The sequence below is a fragment of the Oncorhynchus keta genome, chromosome 11 (assembly GCF_023373465.1).
Source record: "Oncorhynchus keta strain PuntledgeMale-10-30-2019 chromosome 11, Oket_V2, whole genome shotgun sequence".
NCBI lineage: Eukaryota > Metazoa > Chordata > Actinopteri > Salmoniformes > Salmonidae > Oncorhynchus > Oncorhynchus keta.
The window spans coordinates 8,461,138-8,483,508 of NC_068431.1; positions in this window are offsets into that span (position 1 = coordinate 8,461,138).

The following is a 22,371-nucleotide window of genomic DNA, read 5'->3' on the forward strand; positions in this document are numbered from 1 at the left end:
GTGTATCTATAGTCTTGTAAGTGTGCATAGAGTCAGTGCTCGTGTCAATGCAGATAGTCTGTGTAACAATTTAATGAACTATTTAGCAGTCTTATGGCTAATTAGCAGTCTTATGGCTATTTAGCAATCTTATGGCTATTTTTTATTTTTTATATTTTTTATTTCACCTTTATTTAACCAGGTAGGCTAGTTGAGAACAAGTTCTCATTTGCAACTGCGACCTGGCCAAGATAAAGCATAGCAGTGTGAACAGACAACACAGAGTTACACATGGAGTAAACAATTAACAAGTCAATAACACAGTAGAAAAAAAGGGGAGTCTATATACAATGTGTGCAAAAGGCATGAGGAGGTAGGCGAATAATTACAATACTGCAGATTAACACTGGAGTGATAAATGATCAGATGATCATGTACAGGTAGAGATATTGGTGTGCAAAAGAGCAGAAAAGTAAATAAATAAAAACTATGGGGATGAGGTAGGTGAAAATGGGTGGGCTATTTACCTATAGACTATGTACAGCTGCAGCGATCGGTTAGCTGCTCGGATAGCTGATGTTTGAAGTTGGTGAGGGAGATAGAAGTCTCCAACTTCAGCGGTTTTTGCAATTCGTTCCAGTCACAGGCAGCAGAGTACTGGAACAAAAGGCGGCCAAATGAGGTGTTGGCTTTAGGGATGATCAGTGAGATGCGCGTGCTATGGGTGGGTGTTGCCATCGTGACCAGTGAACTGAGATAAGGCGGAGCTTTACCTAGCATGGACTTGTAGATGACCTGGAGCCAGTGGGTCTGGCGACGAATATGTAGCTAGGGCCAGCCGACTAGAGCATACAAGTCGCAGTGGTGGGTAGTATAAGGTGCTTTAGTGACAAAACGGATGGCACTGTGATAAACTGCATCCAGTTTGCTGAGTAGAGTGTTGGAAGTCGCTCTGGATAAGAGCGTCTGCTAAATGACTTAAATGTAAATGTAATGTAAATGGAAGCGATTTTCTAGATGACATCGCCGAAGTCGAGGATCGGTAGGATAGTCAGTTTTACTAGGGTAAGCTTGGCAGCGTGAGTGAAGGAGGCTTTGTTGCGGAATAGAAAGCCGACTCTTGATTTGATTTTCGATTGGAGATGTTTGATATGGGTCTGGAAGGAGAGTTTGCAGTCTAGCCAGACACCTAGGTACTTATAGGTGTCCACATATTCAAGGTCGGAACCATCCAGCGTGGTGATGCTAGTCGGGCATGTGGGTGCAGGCAGCGATCGGTTGAAAAGCATGCATTTGGTTTTACTAGCGTTTAAGAGCAGTTGGAGGCCACGGAAGGAGTGTTGTATGGCATTGAAGCTCGTTTGGAGGTTAGATAGCACAGTGTCCAATGACGGGCCGAAAGTATATAGAATGGTGTCGTCTGCGTAGAGGTGGATCAGGGAATCGCCCGCAGCAAGACCAACATCATTGATATATACAGAGAAAAGAGTCGGCCCGAGAATTGAACCCTGTGGCACCCCCATAGAGACTGCCAGAGGACCGGACAGCATGCCCTCCGATTTGACACACTGAACTCTGTCTGCAAAGTAATTGGTGAACCAGGCAAGGCAGTCATCCGAAAAACCGAGGCTACTGAGTCTGCCGATAATAATCTGGTGATTGACAGAGTCGAAAGCCTTGGCAAGGTCGATGAAGACGGCTGCACAGTACTGTCTTTTATCGATGGCGGTTATGATGTCGTTTGAGTGTGGCTGAGGTGCACCCGTGACCGGCTCGGAAACCAGATTGCATAGCGGAGAAGGTACGGTGGGATTCGAGATGGTCCGTGACCTGTTTGTTGACTTGGCTTTCAAAGACCTTAGATAGGCAGGGCAGAATGGATATAGGTCTGTAACAGTTTGGGTCCAGGGTGTCTCCCTCTTTGAAGAGGGGGATGACTGCAGCAACTTTACGATCCTTGGGGATCTCAGATGATATGAAAGAGAGGTTGAACAGGCTGGTAATAGGGGTTGCGACAATGGCGGCGGATAGTTTCAGAAATAGAGGGTCCAGATTGTCAAGCACAGCTGATTTATACGGGTCCAGGTTTTGCAGCTCTTTCAGAACATCTGTTATCTGGATTTGGGTAAAGGAGAACCTGGAGAGGCTTGGGCGAGGAGCTGCGGGGGGGCCGGAGCTGTTGGCCGAGGTAGGAGTAGCCAGGCGGAAGGCATGGCCAGCCGTTGAGAAATGCTTGTTGAAGTTTTCGATAATCATGGATTTGTCGGTGGTGACCGTGTTCCCTAGCCTCAGTGCATTGGGCAGCTGGGAGGAGGTGCTCTTGTTCTCCATGGACTTCACAGTGTCCCAGAACTTTTTGGAGTTGGAGCTACAGGATGCAAACTTCTGCCTGAAGAAGCTGGCCTTAGCTTTCCTGACTGACTGCGTGTATTGGTTCCGTGTATTGGCTATTTAGCAGTCTTATGGCTACTTAGCAGTCTTATGGCTACTTAGCAGTCTTATGGCTAATTAGCAGTCTTATGGCTATTTAGCAGTCTTATGGCTATTTAGCAGTCTTATGGCTACTTAGCAGTCGTATGGCTATTTAGCAGTCTTATGGCAATTTAGCAGTCTTATGGCTACTTAGCAGTCTTATGGCTACTTAGCAGTCTTATGGCAATTTAGCAGTCTTATGGCAATTTAGCAGTCTTATGGCTATTTAGCAGTCTTATGGCTATTTAGCAGTCTTATGGCTATTTAGCAGTCTTATGGCAATTTAGCAGTCTTATGGCTATTTAGCAGTCTTATGGCTATTTAGCAGTCTTATGGCTATTTAGCAGTCTTATGGCTACTTAGCAGTCTTATGGCTACTTAGCAGTCTTATGGCAATTTAGCAGTCTTATGGCAATTTAGCAGTCTTATGGCTATTTAACAGTCTTATGGCAATTTAGCAGTCTTATGGCTATTTAGCAGTCTTATGGCTACTTAGCAGTCTTATGGCTTGGCGGTAAAAGCTGTCTCGGAGCCTGTTCATCCAAGATCCGATGCTCTAGTACCGTTTTCCGGGACGGTAGCAGAGTGAACAGTCTATGGTTTGGGTGACTGGAAATGCTTCAGGCCTTCCTCTGTCACCGCTTGGTACAGGGGTCCGAGATGGCAGGGAGCTCAGTCACGTACTGGGCTGTCCCCACCTCTCTCTCTCTCTCTCTCTCTCTCTCTCTCTCTCTCTCTCTCTCTCTCTCTCTCTCTCTCTCGAACTTTGCAGTCGAGTGCGGTGCATTTGTCATACCAAGCGGTGATGCAGCCAGTCAAGATGCTCTCGATGGTGCAGCTGTAGAACTTTTTTGAGAAACCGAGTGCCCATGCCAAATCTTTTCAACCTATTGAGGGGGAAGATGGGTTTTCATGCCCTCTTCACGACTGTGCGTGTATGTGTGGACCATGTTAGGTCCTTAGTGATGTGGACACCAAGGAACTTCAAGTTCACGATTCGCTCCACTACAGCCCCATTCGACGTGGATGGGAGAGTGATCTCCCCTCTTTCTACTGTAGCCCACGATCAAGATCCTTATGCTATCTGAAGTCGAAGGAGAGGTTGTTGACCTGGCAACGCCAAGTCTCTGACCTCCTCCCAGTAGGCTGTCTAATCGCTGTCTGTGATCAGGCCTACCATTTTTGTGTCGTCAGCAAACTTGATGATGGTGTTGAAATCATGGCCATGCAGTCATGGGTGAACAGGATTACAGGAGGGGACTAAGCACGCACCCCTGGGGAGCTCCCGTGTTGAGGCTCAGTATGGTAGAGGTGTTGTTGCCTACCCTCACCACCTGGGGCCGACCTGTCAGGAAGTCCAGGATCCAGTTGCAGAGGGAGGTGTTCAGTCCCAGGGTCCTTAGCTTGGTGATGAGCTTGGAGGGGACTATGGTGTTGAACGCTGAGCTATCGTCTATGAACAGTATTCTCACATAATTATTTCCCTTCTTGTCCAGGTGGGAGAGGGTAGTGTTAAGTGCAATTGAGGATCTGGGGATCTGTTGGGGCAGTATGCAAATTGAAGTGTGTGTCTTGACCAGCCTTTCAAAGCACTTCATAATTACAGATTGGAGTGCTACAGGATGATAGTCATTCAGACAGGTTACTGTTCTTGGGAACAGGGAAAATTGTGGTCAGCTTCAAACATGTTGGGATTACCGACTGGGACAATTAGAGATTGAAAATGTCCGTGAAGACACTTGCCAGCTGGTCTGTGCATACTCTGAGAACGTGCCCTGGTATTCTGTCTGGCCTGGCAGCCTTGGGAGTGTTAACATGTTTTAAACATTTTACTCACATTGGTCTTTGAGAGCGAGACCACAGAGTCATACAGAACAACAGGTGCTTTCATGCAGGATTTGGTGTTGTTTTCGTCGAAGCGAGCATAATAGGCATTTAGCTCTTTTGGAGTTCTGCGTCGCTGGGCATCTCATGGCTCGGTTTCCCTTTGTAATCCGTTATTGTCTGCAAGCTCTGCCACATCCGACGAGCGTCGGAGGCGGTGTAATAGGATTCCACTCTCTGTCAATATTGTCCTTTAGCATGGTTCATGTCTTGTCGGAGGTCGTAGCAGACTTTTCTTGTATGCGTCCATTTCCGTGATCCGTTTTTTGTAAACGGTAGCTCTAGACTTTAGCCCAGCACAGATATTGCCTGAAATCAATGTAATTTTGGTTTGGATATGTTTGTATAGTCACTATGGGGACGACATTGTCTGTTCACTTCTTGATTAACCACTTATTGATGAATGCTATCGGATGAATCCTGAAACATATAGCCGTTTGTCCTAGCAAAACAGTCTTGTAGCCTTGTGTCTAATTCCTTGGACCACTTCCTGTTTGAGCTTTTGTTTGTAAACAGGAAGCAAGAAGATAGAGTCACGGTATGATTTGCTGAAGAAAGTGCCTAAGGCGGGCCTTGTATGTGTTTCTGTGGGTAAACTAAAAGTGGTCTCTGAATTGTAGCGCTCCTAGTGTCACAGGAGTCGTGTTTGTAAAAGTGAGGTAGAACGGTTTTAAGTCTCCCACCGTTAAAGACTCTGCCCACCAAAAATGCTGCCTGCGGGTGTACCTTGTCATTTTTTTTTATGTGTATGTAATTTTACCCCATTTTTCTTTCTCCCCAATCTCATGATATCCAATAGATATTTACGACCCTGTCTCATCTCTACAACTCCCCAACGGGCTCAGGGGAGGCGGAGGTCAAGACCCACGAAATATGTCCCGCCAAGCCGCGCTGCTTCTTAAAGATGCAGAAATCCCTCCGCCATTTCCTGCTTGCTAAAATTATAATCGGTTATGTGACAAAATCATTGTACCATCTAAAGCGCTGTGATGTATTTTCAGCTGTTTGAAGCTGGTGTATAAAACCCAAAAGTAAAAGTAAAAGTGTATAAAACCCAAAATGCAAAAACTAAACTTAAAAACAAGAATCATAGAAATAGCACACATAGAACAAGCAAAAAAAGAAATGTCCTCTTCACTGTCAACTGCGTTTATTTTCAGCGAACTTAACATGTGTAAATATTTATATGAACATAAGATTCAATAACTGAGACATAAACTGAACACGTTCCACAGACATGTGACTAACAGAAATGGAATAATACGTCCCTGAACAAAGGGGGGTAAAATGAAAAGTAACAGTCACTATCTGGTGTGGCCACCAGCTGCATTAAGTACTGCAGTACATCTCCTCATAGACTGCACCAGATTTGTCAGTTCTTGCTGTGAGATGTTACCCCACTCTTCCGCCAAGGTGGTTTCTTATTTGTTTATGGCCCCATACATTTCTTTGACTGCCATGATAATTATGGATGAGAACTCTGTTGGTAGATAAACATGTCTGGAGCTTAACATGAGGGGTTCTATATCAGGTGAGCAAAAGCTTGAGAATATACCTTCACACTGGAAGCAGCGTATCAGTTGTTGTTTATGAAGAGGAACACCCCTCTCCCTTTGGACTTTCCCTTTGGACTTTCCCGAGGCTGCTGTCGTCCAATCGTGTTGCTCCATGGAGAAATCACTGAGTTCTATGTTCATAGATTGAGCCAATAGTAGATGAAAAAAACATGAGCTGGCGCACACCCAGACAAATGTGTTTGTGTGGAGGTGCTGACTAACAGTGAATAAACTATAAACTATCAAAATAAAGTCACACTCTCCATGTATAAACTCCCAGCAATTTAAAGGGTATTTACCCATTGAGCCAGCCAAGTTTCTGCAAGGTATACTAAACGCAACGTGCAACAATTTCATTGATTTTACTGAGTTACAGTTCATATGAGGAAATCCGCAATTGAAATCAATTGATTAGGCCCTAATCCATGGATTTCACATGAATGGGAATACAGATATGCATCTGTTCGTCACAGAGACCTTAAAAAAAATGGGCCTCACAATGGGCCTAAGGACTCGTTACGATATTTTTGTGCATTCAAATTGCCATTGATAAAATGCAATTGTGTGCGTTGTCTATAGCTTATTCCTGCCCATACTATAACCCCACCGCCACCATGGGGCACTCTGTTCACAATGTCATTTAGCAGAATCTTTTATCCAATGCGACTCATAAGTTTTTACGCATGCGTGGTCCCAGTAATCAAACCCACTATCCTAATGTTGCTCTAAGGAAGTTTCAGAATGCTTTGTGAAGCCTCAATATAATATTATTTACAAAGCCTTTCGTAAGCGATGCTTATGCCACCCTATATAAAGCACAGATTTTTGTCATATTTGACATAGTGTACTATGACACATTTAACTTGGGGGGTTATGTAACACAGTTATGTCAGATTATTAACCCTTTATAGAGCATGAAATACAGTTATAGATGATTTGTGACACATTTATGTAGTGTTTATGAAGGCTTTATGAAACCCTTATAAGCTGCACATCATTTAAAAGACTACAGAAAGTTCATACTGTTATCACATATGACCGCAAAGCACCTTGGGACATCAGATTGACAGTTACTCACCTCGATATACTCACCTTCAAATCTGACTTGAACTCCGACTCAACTGTTTCCTTGTTCACACCAAACGCTATTCCCTTGGAGCTTCTTTCAGTAGTCTCCTATTAGAGACTTGAAAAACTGCAACATGTATATATATATATATACTGAACAAAAATATAAACGCATCCTGTAAAGTGTTGGTCCCATGTTCCATGAGCTGAAATAACAGATCCCAGAAATGTCCCATACAAAAAGCTTATTTCTCTCAATTTTGAACAAAAGTTTGTTTACATCCCTGTTGGTGAGCTTTTCTCTTTTGCCAAGGTAATCAATCCACCTGACAGGTGTGGCATATCTGACACCTGACAGGTGTGGCATATCAAGAAGCCGATTATACAGCATAATTATTACACAGGTGCACCTTGAGCTGGTATCAATAAAAGGCCACTCTAAAATGTGCAGTTTGTCACATAACACAACGTCACAGATGTCTCAAGTTTGAGGGAGCGTGCAATTGGCATGTTTACTACAGGAATGTCCACCAGAGTTGTTGCCAAATGATTTAATGTTAATTTCTCTGTCATAAGCCACCTCCAACATTGTTTTAGAGAATTTGGCAGTGCATCAACCTGCCTCACAACCGCAGACCACGTGTATGGCATCGTGTGGGTGAGTGGTTTGTTTATGTCAACATTGTGAACAGAGTGCCCCATGGGGTTATAGTATGGGCAGGAATAAGCTACAGACAACGCACACAATTACATTTTATCAATGGCAATTTGAATGCACAAAAATATCGTAACTAGTCCTTGGGCCCATTGTGAGGCCCATTTTTTTTAAGGTCTCTGTGACCAACAGATGCATATCTGTATTCCCATTCATGTGAAATCCATGGATTAGGGCCTAATCAATTGATTTCAATTGCGGATTCCTCATATGAACTGTAACTCAGTAAAATCAATGAAATTGTTGCACGTTGCGTTTAGTATACCTTGCAGAAACTTAGCTGGCTCAATGGGTAAATACCCTTTAAATTGCTGGGAGTTTATACATGGAGAGTGTGACTTTATTTTGATAGTTTATAGTTTATTCACTGTTAGTCAGCACCTCCACACAAACACATTTTTCTGGGTGTGCGCCAGCTCATGTTTTTTCATCTGCTATTGGCTCAATCTATGAACATAGAACTCAGTGATTTCTCCATGGAGCAACACGATCGGACGACAGCAGCCTCAGGAAAGTCCAAAGGGAGAGGGGTGGTCCTCTTCATAAACAACAACCTTCCAGCTAGCTAATTAGCAAAGGACTTAGCTAGCTAGCTAATTAGCAAATGACTTAGCTAGCTAGCTAATTAGCAAATGACTTAGCTAGCTAGCTAATTAGCATAGGACTTAGCTAGCTAGCTAATTAGCAAAGGACTAATTAGCTTGGCTCCACCGAGAAGAAGAAAGAAACTACCCCCTTAAAATATGTGGTCGATGTGTTTTCGCGCTTGTGGAAAAAAATATCCCAATAAGAGTTACAAACACAATCTATTTATTGCCAAGATGTCAGACCGATATGACAGAGGTGCACAAGACAGGTGGGCGAAGGTGTTGTGGGAGATGATTGGCAGGTAGATTAAGCCAATTGAGTCTCGACACTCTGTTGGCTAACGAAGGTCAAGTTTGATGCGATGGCCCACCAGAACTTCTGAGCATTTAGGTGGAAGTGTTTAAAATGGTTAAGGTTAGGTAAGGGTTATGGTTAGGGTTAGGGTTAACGTTTAGGGGACGTCCCAAGAATTTCCGTATATTACTAACCGAAACAAGATTACATTGAATGTGACTAAAATGACTTCACTTCCATCCTTCAGCACAACATGTCACCCTTCATAAAGCACATGTTTATATCATATTCGACACAGTGGGGTTATGTCACATTTGATAACGATGATTAATGCCACATTTATTAACCCTTTAGAAATCATGACATACTGTTATAGTTTCTTTGTAACACATGTAGTGCTCATGAAGGCATTATGAAGGCATTATGAAGGATTTAGAAAGGCATTATGAAGGATTTATGAAGGCATTATGAAGGCATTATGAGGGCATTATGAAGGATTTATAAAGGCATTATGAAGGATTTATGAAGGCATTATGAAGGTATTATGAAGGATTTATGAAGGCATTATGAAGGATTTATAAGCTCAACGTCATTTAAAGCAGGACAAAAAGGGTCAAGATGAACATGAAAAAAAGTCACTAAATAGCAAAGTCGGGTTGGAACTCGTAAGATGCCGGCCTTCTCAGTCGTCGACCTCTTTTCAGAGACTAAAGACCTCTCTTTTTGCTACACATTTTGCTATCTTGAGAAAAAAACAGTTGAGGAATATTATGTGCCTGTTGTTGCCATCTGCCCTGCATCTGTTAAGAATTCTGAAGTAGGTTTTCATCATGTCACTTTTTTCTTGTCAAAGTTTGAGACGTTTATTTGCCCCTAATTACGCCGTTGCAACTGCACAGATTAATCAAGGTGGACAGAAACACAACACACACACACACACACACACACACACACACACACACACACACACACACACACACACACACACACACACACACACACACACACACACACACACACACACACACACACACACACACTCACTCTGCACCAAGCAGCCCCTGTCTGTCTTATTATCTCCCCACAGGCAAATCAGTGGGCACCTACACAGCATCCTGCACCATTCTAATGCACCTCATATTCAATAGAGGTCAGAGATATACTGAACAAAAATAAAAATGCAACATGTAAAGTATTGGTCTGAAATAAAAGACCCCAGAAATGTTCCCATTCGCACAAAAAGCTTATTTCTTTCAAATGTTGTGCACAAATTTGTTTACATCCCTGTTCGTGACCATTTCTCTCCTTTGCCAAGATAATCCATCTGATAGGTGTGGTATATCAAGAAGATGATTATTAAACAGCATGATCATTACTAAGGTGCACCTTGTGCTGGTGACAATAAAATGTGCAGTTATGTCGCCAACTCAATAACACAGATGTCGATTGGCATGCTAACTTGCAGGAATGTCCACCACAGCTGTTGCCAGATCATTTAATGTTAATTTCTCTACCAGAAGCCGCCTCCAACGTCGTTTTAGAGAATTTGGCAGTACATTCAACCGGCCTCACAACCGTAGAGCACTAATACGACGCCAGCCCTGGCCCTCCACATGATGAAACAAGTATTTCTGTCTGTAATGAAGCCATTTGTTGGGGGAAACTAATTCTGACTGGCTAGGCCTTGCTCCCCTGCGGGTGGGCCTGTCTCCCAAGTGGGTGTGCCTATGCCCTCCCAGGCCCACCAATGACTGCGGCGCTGCCCAGTGATGTGAAATCCATAGATTAGGGCCAAATGAAATTATTTCAATTGACTGATTTCCTTATATGAACTGTAACTCAAATCATTGAAATCGTTGCGTTTATATTTTTGTTCAGTAAATAACAGACACACACACAATGAGCCAGAATCAGACAAACTTGGAATGTCAAGGACAAAGATGTGAAGAAATATTGAGACACTTCAGAAAGCATTCCTATTCTAACTGCTGGAGTTAAAGGATCAATCTTAAATGCATGATCTGAGCTGCTAGACCTGCCCATTGATTAGACCAGAGTGAAGTTTCTCTTTAATGTCAGCTATATTTTTTTCAATACTGTATGTATGCTCCACAGAGAGATAACCGGGAAAGAAAATACAGAAATGAAGACAGAGACAGAGAGAGAGAGAGACAGAGAGAGACAGAGAGAGAGAGAGACAGAGAGAGACAGAGAGAGAGAGAGACAGAGAGAGACAGAGAGAGAGAGAGAGAGAGACAGAGAGAGAGACAGAGAGAGACAGAGAGAGACAGACAGAGAGAGAGACATAGAGAGAGAGAGAGAGAGACAGAGAGAGACAGAGACAGAGAGAGAGACAGAGAGAGAGACAGAGAGAGAGACAGAGAGAGACAGAGACAGAGACAGAGAGAGACAGAGAGAGAGATAGAGAGAGACAGAGACAGAGACAGAGAGAGACAGAGAGAGAGATAGAGAGAGACAGAGACAGAGAGAGAGACAGAGAGAGAGACAGAGAGAGACAGAGAGAGACAGAGAGAGACAGAGACAGAGAGAGAGACAGAGAGAGACAGAGACAGAGACAGAGAGAGGGACAGAGAGAGACAGAGAGAGAGAGAGAGACAGAGAGAGACAGAGACAGAGACAGAGAGAGACAGAGAGAGAGAGAGAGAGAGAGAGAGAGACAGAGAGAGACAGAGACAGAGAGAGAGACAGAGAGAGAGACAGAGACAGAGACAGAGACAGAGAGAGGGACAGAGAGAGGGACAGAGACAGAGACAGAGACAGAGAGAGACAGAGAGAGAGACAGAGAGAGACAGAGAGAGACAGAGAGAGAGACAGAGAGAGAGACAGAGAGAGACAGAGACAGAGACAGAGACAGAGACAGAGACAGAGAGAGGGACAGAGAGAGGGACAGAGACAGAGACAGAGAGAGACAGAGAGAGAGACAGAGAGAGACAGAGAGAGACAGAGAGAGAGAGACAGAGAGAGAGAGAGAGAGAGAGAGAGAGAGAGAGAGAGAGAGACAGAGAGACAGAGAGAGAGACAGAGAGAGACAGAGACAGAGACAGAGACAGAGACAGAGAGAGGGACAGAGACAGAGACAGAGAGAGACAGAGAGACAGAGAGAGAGACAGAGACAGAGACAGAGAGAGACAGAGAGAGACAGAGAGAGAGACAGAGAGACAGAGAGAGAGACAGAGACAGAGACAGAGACAGAGACAGAGACAGAGACAGAGAGAGAGAGAGAGAGAGAGACATAGAGAGAGATAGAGAGAGAGAGAGAGAGAGAGAGAGAGAGACAGGGGTATTACTGTCCTCTCTGAGGAGGACCAGACCAGACAGGGGTATTACTGTCCTCCCTGAGGAGGACCAGACCAGACAGGGGTATTACTGTCCTCTCTGAGGAGGACCAGACCAGACAGGGGTATTACTGTCCCGTCTGAGGAGGACCAGACCAGGTGCATTTATTGTCCTCTATGAGGAGGGCCAGCCCAGCGGTATTCCTGAGCCCATGTGTGTTTATCTAAATCTTCACCTTTAAAACTGCCCACAATCCTTCCTCATTGCTCTGTGATGTTCCTCTTTGTTCACGAGCAGAGTTCTACCAGAATACAGGCGCTGGTCGGCCCAAACTCACAAAACAATCAACCTAGCTTTCATGACAAACTTGGGTCAAAATGTAATCATGATTTATGAGTAGGATCCTGAGACACAGGTGCCTAATGTGGACCTCTCACCCCCTCTTGTCTTTTACCCAGTGGCCGTGTCCGAGAGCAACGCAGACCGCAGCGCTTCTCTTCCAGACCAATTACTGCGAGAATGACAAGTTGCCAACGTGACGGGCGACACCAGACCCCAGAGCTGACAGAGCTAAGCTGCTGCCTTCTCAACGCTCTCTCCTCTGCGTGCCCTGTCGCAGTACATATCCACTGCCAAAGTAAAGGGCTTCTTTGGGATATAACATAACACTGTTGACTGTGATAGACTAGCTTCCTGTCCAGGGGATGTACTTGTACATCAAGCTGCCTCACACTATAGAAACAGGAGCTCCATCTAAATCAAATCCATTTCAATTTTATTAGTCACATGCGCCGAATGCAACATTTCACTGTAGACCTTACAGTGAAATGCTTACTTACAAGCCCTTAACCAACAATGCAGTTTAAAAAATCTGAATACGAATAAGAAATAAAAGTAACAATTAGTTAAAGAGCAGCAGTAAAATATCAATAGCGAGACTATATACAGGGTATTACGGTACAGAGTCAGTGTGGAGACTATATACAGGGTATTACGGTACAGAGTCAGTGTGGAGACTATATACAGGGGGTACCGGTACAGAGTCAATGTGGAGACTATATACAGGGTATTACGGTACAGAGTCAGTGTGGAGACTATATACAGGGTATTACGGTACAGAGTTAGTGTGGAGACTATATACAGGGTATTACGGTACAGAGTCAGTGTGGAGACTATATACAGGGTATTACGGTACAGAGTCAATGTGGAGACTATATACAGGGGGTACCGGTACAGAGTCAATGTGGAGACTATATACAGGGTATTACGGTACAGAGTCAGTGTGGAGACTATATACAGGGTATTACGGTACAGAGTCAATGTGGAGGCTATATACAGGGTATTACGGTACAGAGTCAGTGTGGAGACTATATACAGGGTATTACGGTACAGAGTCAGTGTGGAGACTATATACAGGGTATTACGGTACAGAGTCAATGTGGAGACTATATACAGGGTATTACGGTACAGAGTCAGTGTGGAGACTATATACAGGGTATTACGGTACAGAGTCAATGTGGAGGCTATATACAGGGTATTACGGTACAGAGTCAATGTGGAGACTATATACAGGGGGTACCAGTACAGAGTCAATGTGGAGGCTATATACAGGGTATTACGGTACAGAGTCAATGTGGAGACTATATACAGGGTATTACGGTACAGAGTCAATGTGGAGACTATATACAGGGTATTACGGTACAGAGTCAATGTGGAGACTATATACAGGGTATTACGGTACAGAGTCAATGTGGAGGCTATATACAGGGTATTACGGTACAGAGTCAATGTGGAGGCTATATACAGGGTATTACGGTACAGAGTCAGTGTGGAGACTATATACAGGGGGTACCGGTACAGAGTCAATGTGGAGACTATATACAGGGTATTACGGTACAGAGTCAATGTGGAGGCTATATACAGGGGGTACCAGTACAGAGTCAGTGTGGAGACTATATACAGGGGGTACCGGTACAGAGTCAGTGTGGAGGCTATATACAGGGGGTACCGGTACAGAGTCAATGTGGACGCTATATACAGGGGGTACCAGTACAGAGTCAGTGTGGAGGCTATATACAGGGTATTACGGTACAGAGTCAATGTGGAGACTATATACAGGGGGTACCAGTACAGAGTCAATGTGGAGACTATATACAGGGGGTACCGGTACAGAGTCAATGTGGAGGCTATATACAGGGGGGTACCGGTACAGAGTCAATGTGGAGGCTATATACAGGGGGTACCAGTACAGAGTCAATGTGGACACTATATACAGGGGGTACCGGTACAGAGTCAATGTGGAGGCTATATACAGGGGGTACCGGTACAGAGTCCATGTGGAGACTATATACAGGGGGTACCAGTACAGAGTCAATGTGGAGACTATATACAGGGGGTACCAGTACAGAGTCAATGTGGACACTATATACAGGGGGTACCAGTACAGAGTCAATGTGGAGGCTATATACAGGGGGTACCGGTACAGAGTCAATGTGGAGACTATATACAGGGGGTACCGGTACAGAGTCAATGTGGAGACTATATACACAGGGTACCGGTACAGAGTCAGTGTGGAGACTATATACACGGGGTACCGGTACAGAGTCAATGTGGAGACAATATACAGGGGGTACCGGTACAGAGTCAATGTGGAGGCTATATACAGGGGGTACCGGTACAGAGTCAGTGTGGAGACTATATACACGGGGTACCGGTACAGAGTCAATGTGGAGACTATATACAGGGGGTACCGGTACAGAGTCAGTGTGGAGACTATATACAGGGGGTACCGGTACAGAGTCAATGTGGAGACTATATACAGGGGGTACCGGTACAGAGTCAGTGTGGAGACTATATACACGGGGTACCGGTACAGAGTCAATGTGGAGACTATATACAGGGGGTACCGGTACAGAGTCAGTGTGGAGACTATATACACGGGGTACCGGTACAGAGTCAATGTGGAGACTATATACAGGGGGTACCGGTACAGAGTCAGTGTGGAGACTATATACAGGGGGTACCAGTACAGAGTCAATGTGGAGACTATATACAGGGGGTACCAGTACAGAGTCAGTGTGGAGGCTATATACAGGGGGTACCAGTACAGAGTCAATGTGGAGACTATATACAGGGGGTACCAGTACAGAGTCAGTGTGGAGGCTATATACAGGGTGTACCGGTACAGAGTCAGTGTGGAGACTATATACAGGGGGTACCAGTACAGAGTCAGTGTGGAGGCTATATACAGGGTGTACCGGTACAGAGTCAATGTGGAGGCTATATACAGGGGGTACCAGTACAGAGTCAGTGTGGAGACTATATACAGGGGGTACCGGTACAGAGTCAATGTGGAGACTATATACAGGGGGTACCGGTACAGAGTCAGTGTGGAGACTATATACACGGGGTACCGGTACAGAGTCAATGTGGAGACTATATACAGGGGGTACCGGTACAGAGTCAGTGTGGAGACTATATACACGGGGTACCGGTACAGAGTCAATGTGGAGACTATATACAGGGGGTACCGGTACAGAGTCAGTGTGGAGACTATATACAGGGGGTACCAGTACAGAGTCAATGTGGAGACTATATACAGGGGGTACCAGTACAGAGTCAGTGTGGAGGCTATATACAGGGGTACCAGTACAGAGTCAATGTGGAGACTATATACAGGGGGTACCAGTACAGAGTCAGTGTGGAGGCTATATACAGGGTGTACCGGTACAGAGTCAGTGTGGAGACTATAAACAGGGGGTACCAGTACAGAGTCAGTGTGGAGGCTATATACAGGGTGTACCGGTACAGAGTCAATGTGGAGGCTATATACAGGGGGTACCAGTACAGAGTCAGTGTGGAGGCTATATACAGGGGGTACCGGTACAGAGTCAATGTGGAGACTATATACAGGGTGTACCGGTACAGAGTCAATGTGGAGGCTATATACAGGGGGTACCGGTACAGAGTCAATGTGGAGACTATATACAGGGGGTACCGGTACAGAGTCAGTGTGGAGGCTATATACAGGGGTACCAGTACAGAGTCAGTGTGGAGGCTATATACAGGGTGTACCGGTACAGAGTCAGTGTGGAGGCTATATACAGGGAGGTACCGGTACAGAGTCAGTGTGGAGGCTATATACAGGGTGTACCGGTACAGAGTCCATGTGGAGACTATATACAGGGTGTACCGGTACAGAGTCAGTGTGGAGGCTATATACAGGGGGTACCAGTACAGAGTCAGTGTGGAGGCTATATACAGGGTGTACCGGTACAGAGTCCATGTGGAGACTATATACAGGGGGTACCAGTACAGAGTCAGTGTGGAGGCTATATACAGGGTGTACCGGTACAGAGTCAATGTGGAGGCTATATACAGGGGGTACCGGTACAGAGTCAGTGTGGAGGCTATATACAGGGTGTACCGGTACAGAGTCAATGTGGAGGCTATATACAGGGGGTACCGGTACAGAGTCAGTGTGGAGGCTATATACAGGGTGTACCGGTACAGAGTCCATGTGGAGACTATATACAGGGGGTACCAGTACAGAGTCAATGTGGAGGCTATATACAGGGGGTACCGGTACAGAGTCAGTGTGGAGGCTATATACAGGGTGTACCGGTACAGAGTCAATGTGGAGACTATATACAGGGGGTACCGGTACAGAGTCCATGTGGAGACTATATACAGGGGGTACCAGTACAGAGTCAATGTGGAGACTATATACAGGGGGTACCAGTACAGAGTCAATGTGGAGACTATATACAGGGGGTACCGGTACAGAGTCAATGTGGAGACTATATACAGGGGGTACCAGTACAGAGTCAATGTGGAGACTATATACAGGGGGTACCAGTACAGAGTCAATGTGGAGACTATATACAGGGGGTACCAGTACAGAGTCAATGTGGAGACTATATACAGGGGGTACCAGTACAGAGTCAATGTGGAGACTATATACAGGGGGTACCGGTACAGAGTCAATGTGGAGACTATATACAGGGGGTACCAGTACAGAGTCAATGTGGAGGCTATATACAGGGGGGTACCGGTACAGAGTCAATGTGGAGGCTATATACAGGGAGGTACCGGTACAGAGTCAATGTGGAGACTATATACAGGGGGTACCGGTACAGAGTCAGTGTGGAGGCTATATACAGGGTGTACCGGTACAGAGTCAATGTGGAGACTATATACAGGGGGTACCGGTACAGAGTCCATGTGGAGACTATATACAGGGGGTACCAGTACAGAGTCAATGTGGAGACTATATACAGGGGTACCAGTACAGAGTCAATGTGGAGACTATATACAGGGGGTACCGGTACAGAGTCAATGTGGAGACTATATACAGGGGTACCAGTACAGAGTCAATGTGGAGACTATATACAGGGGGTACCAGTACAGAGTCAATGTGGAGACTATATACAGGGGGTACCAGTACAGAGTCAATGTGGAGACTATATACAGGGGGTACCAATACAGAGTCAATGTGGCGACTATATACAGGGGGTACCGGTACAGAGTCAATGTGGAGACTATATACAGGGGGTACCAGTACAGAGTCAATGTGGAGACTATATACAGGGGGGTACTGGTAAAATAATAAATAATAATATATGCCATTTAGCAGACGCTTTTATCCAAAGCCACTTACAGTCATGTGTGCATACATTCAATGTGGAGACTATATACAGGGGGTACCAGTACAGAGTCAATGTGGAGACTATATACAGGGGGTACCAGTACAGAGTCAATGTGGAGACTATATACAGGGGGTACCAGTACAGAGTCAATGTGGAGGCTATATACAGGGGGTACCGGTACAGAGTCAATGTGGAGGCTATATACAGAGGGTACCGGTACAGAGTCAGTGTGGAGGCTATATACAGGGGGTACCGGTACAGAGTCAATGTGGAGGCTATATACAGGGGGTACCGGTACAGAGTCAATGTGGAGGCTATATACAGGGGGTACCGATACAGAGTCAATGTGGAGACTATATACAGGGGGTACCGGTACAGAGTCAGTGTGGAGGCTATATACAGGGGGTACCGGTACAGAGTCAATGTGGAGGCTATATACAGGGGGTACCGGTACAGAGTCAATGTGGAGGCTATATACAGGGGGTACCGATACAGAGTCAATGTGGAGACTATATACAGGAGGTACCGATACAGAGTCAATGTGGAGGCAATATACGGGGGGGTACTGGTACAGTCAATGTGGAGGCTATATACACGGGGTACCGGTACAGTCAATGTGGAGGCTATATACAGGGGGTACCGGTACAGAGTCAATGTTGAGGCTATATACAGGGGGTACCGGTACAGAGTCAATGTGGAGGCTATATACAGGGGGTACCGGTACAGAGTCAATGTGGAGACTATATACAGGGGGTACCGATACAGAGTCAATGTGCGGGGGCACCGGTTAGTCAAGGAAATTGAGGTAATATGTACATGTAGGCAGAGTTATTAAAGTGACTATGCATAGATGATAATAACAGATATAATAACAGATACTAGCAGTGGTGTAAAAGAGAGGGGGGCAATGCAGTCTGGGTAGCCAACTGATTAGATGTTCAGCCTAAAGGATCCGTTCACCTCCTCCTTTAGGATCTAGACCAGACTGGGGTAGCACCTTTTTATCTCAGAGTGTACTGACCGACTGACTGACTGGCTGACTGACTGACTGACTGGATGACTGACTGGCTGACTGGCTGACATACTGACTGGATGACTGGCTGACTGGATGACTGACTGGCTGACTGACTGACTGGCTGACTGGCTGACATACTGACTGGCTGACTGACTGGCTGACTGGCTGACTGGCTGACATACTGACTGGCTGACTGACTGACTGGCTGACTGGCTGACATACTGACTGGCTGACTGGATGACTGGCTGACTGGATGACTGACTGGCTGACCGACTGACTGGCTGACATACTGACTGACTGACATACTGACTGACTGGCTGACTGGCTGGCTGGCTGACATACTGACTGGCTGACTGAATGACTGACTGGCTGACTGGCTGGCTGACTGGCTGGCTGACTAGCTGGCTGACTGGCTGACTGGCTGGCAGACTGGCTGACTGGCTGACTGGCTGACATACTGACTGGCTGACATACTGACTGACTGGCTGACTGGCTGGCTGGCTGACATACTGACTGGCTGACTGAATGACTGACTGGCTGACTGGCTGGCTGACTGGCTGGCTGGCTGACTGGCTGACTGGCTGACTGGCTGACTGGCTGACTGATTGACTGACTGGCTGGCTGGCTGACTGGCTGGCTGGCTGGCTGGCTGGCTGGCTGGCTGGCTGGCTGGCTGGCTGACTGGCTGACTGACTTACTGACTGACTGGCACGCACACACACGCACGCACTCACGTACACGCACACACACGCAAGCACGCACACACACACGCGCACGCACCCACACACGCGCGCACGCACGCACACACACACACACATCGAGGAGGTGAACGACAGACAGAGCCATTAAAGAGGATCAAGTGTTGACTCGCTCATTTCCCAGGAGACTTTGTGTTAATTATCCAATAAACATGCTGGTTGACATCAACAACAACACACACACACACATAAACACAGAGGTAAACAATAACAGAACCTGGCTGTCACTGATTGGTAATTGGAGCTGTCAGTGACCTGAGAAGGCGGGTCGTTAAACCTTTTTAGCAAATTGCGTTATTAGAAAAACAAAATTGGATCAATAACCTTATGATTACATCACTGATTATGTGTCCAAGAATATAATCATGAGAGGTATTTTTCTCCCATGTTGAAAGGCCATTGTGACAAGCCCACATTAGGAAAGATTACGTTTGTTATTACCTTCTCATAAATACCGATAATTACTGACACGATTTCCAGAACTAAAATACTTCCTAGAGTGTTTTCTCTTTTCCATTGGGATCAAAGGACGATGGCCCGTTATATTACATGGTACTCTGTCTGTTTAACAGGTCAGCTAACTTCCGGAGAAGTCCACTCCATCGACCTCCTCTACCAGCACACGGCACCAATCACCTTTGACAAGTTGAACAGCCTGTGTGCCATTTTCGCCTCTCGCTGAATTAAGTGAAGTGTCCCTCCTCTCAGAGAAAAGCAGGCTGAGTTCTCGGCTTCTCACCCTAGCAGGTGACCTGTCAGCCAATAGCTGCGGTCTCAGAAGGACTCGACAGTGCTTGGCATTTGATTGGCTCCCCTGGTGACTGGAGAAGGTTGCACCGGAGCAGCCTTACAGAGGTGGTGATTAAACCATAGCCTGCTTCTAATGAAGTGAACTAGAGAGGGGACACGTCTCACTTTGGAGTGAATACTACACCCTATGAAGAGTGCAACGGCTCATATAGCAGGGAATCGCAGTGCCCTCAGAAGGAGCTACATCATCTCGCAACCGTTCATATAGCAGGGAATCACAGTGCCCTCAGAAGGAGCTACATCATCTCACAACCGTTCATATAGCAGGGAATCACAGTGCCCTCAGAAGGAGCTACATCATCTCACAACCGTTCATATAGCAGGGAATCACAGTGCCCTCAGAAGGAGCTACATCATCTCACAACCGTTCATATAGCAGGGAATCACAGTGCCCTCAGAAGGAGCTACATCATCTCACAACCGTTCATATAGCAGGGAATCACAGTGCCCTCAGAAGGAGCTACATCATCTCACAACCGTTCATATAGCAGGGAATCACAGTGCTCTCAGAAGGAGCTACATCATCTCACAACCGTTCATATAGCAGGGAATCACAGTGCCCTCAGAAGGAGCTACATCATCTCACAACCGTTCATATAGCAGGGAATCACAGTGCCCTCAGAAGGAGCTACATCATCTCACAACCGTTCATATAGCAGGGAATCACAGTGCCCTCAGAAGGAGCTACATCATCTCACAACCGTTCATATAGCAGGGAATCACAGTGCCCTCAGAAGGAGCTACATCATCTCACAACCGTTCATATAGCAGGGAATCACAGTGCCCTCAGAAGGAGCTACATCATCTCACAACCGTTCATATAGCAGGGAATCACAGTGCCCTCAGAAGGAGCTACATCATCTCACAACCGTTCATATAGCAGGGAATCACAGTGCCCTCAGAAGGAGCTACATCATCTCACAACCGTTCATATAGCAGGGAATCACAGTGCCCTCAGAAGGAGCTACATCATCTCACAACCGTTCATATAGCAGGGAATCACAGTGCCCTCAGAAGGAGCCAATTCATCTCACAACCGTTCATATAGCAGGGAATCGCAGTGCCCTCAGAAGGAGCTACATCATCTCACAACCGTTCATATAGCAGGGAATCACAGTGCTCTCAGAAGGAGCTACATCATCTCACAACCGTTCATATAGCAGGGAATCGCAGTGCCCTCAGAAGGAGCTACATCATCTCACAACCGTTCATATAGCAGGGAATCACAGTGCCCTCAGAAGGAGCTACATCATCTCACAACCGTTCATATAGCAGGGAATCACAGTGCTCTCAGAAGGAGCTACATCATCTCACAACCGTTCATATAGCAGGGAATCGCAGTGCCCTCAGAAGGAGCTACATCATCTCACAACCGTTCATATAGCAGGGAATCACAGTGCCCTCAGAAGGAGCTACATCATCTCACAACCGTTCATATAGCAGGGAATCACAGTGCCCTCAGAAGGAGCTACATCATCTCACAACCGTTCATATAGCAGGGAATCACAGTGCTCTCAGAAGGAGCTACATCATCTCACAACCGTTCATATAGCAGGGAATCACAGTGCCCTCAGAAGGAGCTACATCATCTCACAACCGTTCATATAGCAGGGAATCACAGTGCCCTCAGAAGGAGCTACATCATCTCACAACCGTTCATATAGCAGGGAATCACAGTGCCCTCAGAAGGAGCCAATTCATCTCACAACCGTTCATATAGCAGGGAATCACAGTGCCCTCAGAAGGAGCTACATCATCTCACAACCGTTCATATAGCAGGGAATCACAGTGCCCTCAGAAGGAGCTACATCATCTCACAACCGTTCATATAGCAGGGAATCACAGTGCCCTCAGAAGGAGCTACATCATCTCACAACCGTTCATATAGCAGGGAATCACAGTGCCCTCAGAAGGAGCTACATCATCTCACAACCGTTCATATAGCAGGGAATCACAGTGCCCTCAGAAGGAGCTACATCATCTCACAACCGTTCATATAGCAGGGAATCGCAGTGCCCTCAGAAGGAGCTACATCATCTCACAACCGTTCATATAGCAGGGAATCACAGTGCCCTCAGAAGGAGCCAATTCATCTCACAAACGATGGGTTGACATGTTTGTAACAGACATATAATTGTATTAACAAAGGGCATGTTTTCTTCATCAGGTAGACCATAGTTCCAGAAGATGAGGTACGGAACAGCCACGCTCTCCGAAAGCCCGCCCTCCAACATCACCAGGCAACCTCTATCCTGGAACCAGCGAGGGGAAAAGAGAGCATCCATGG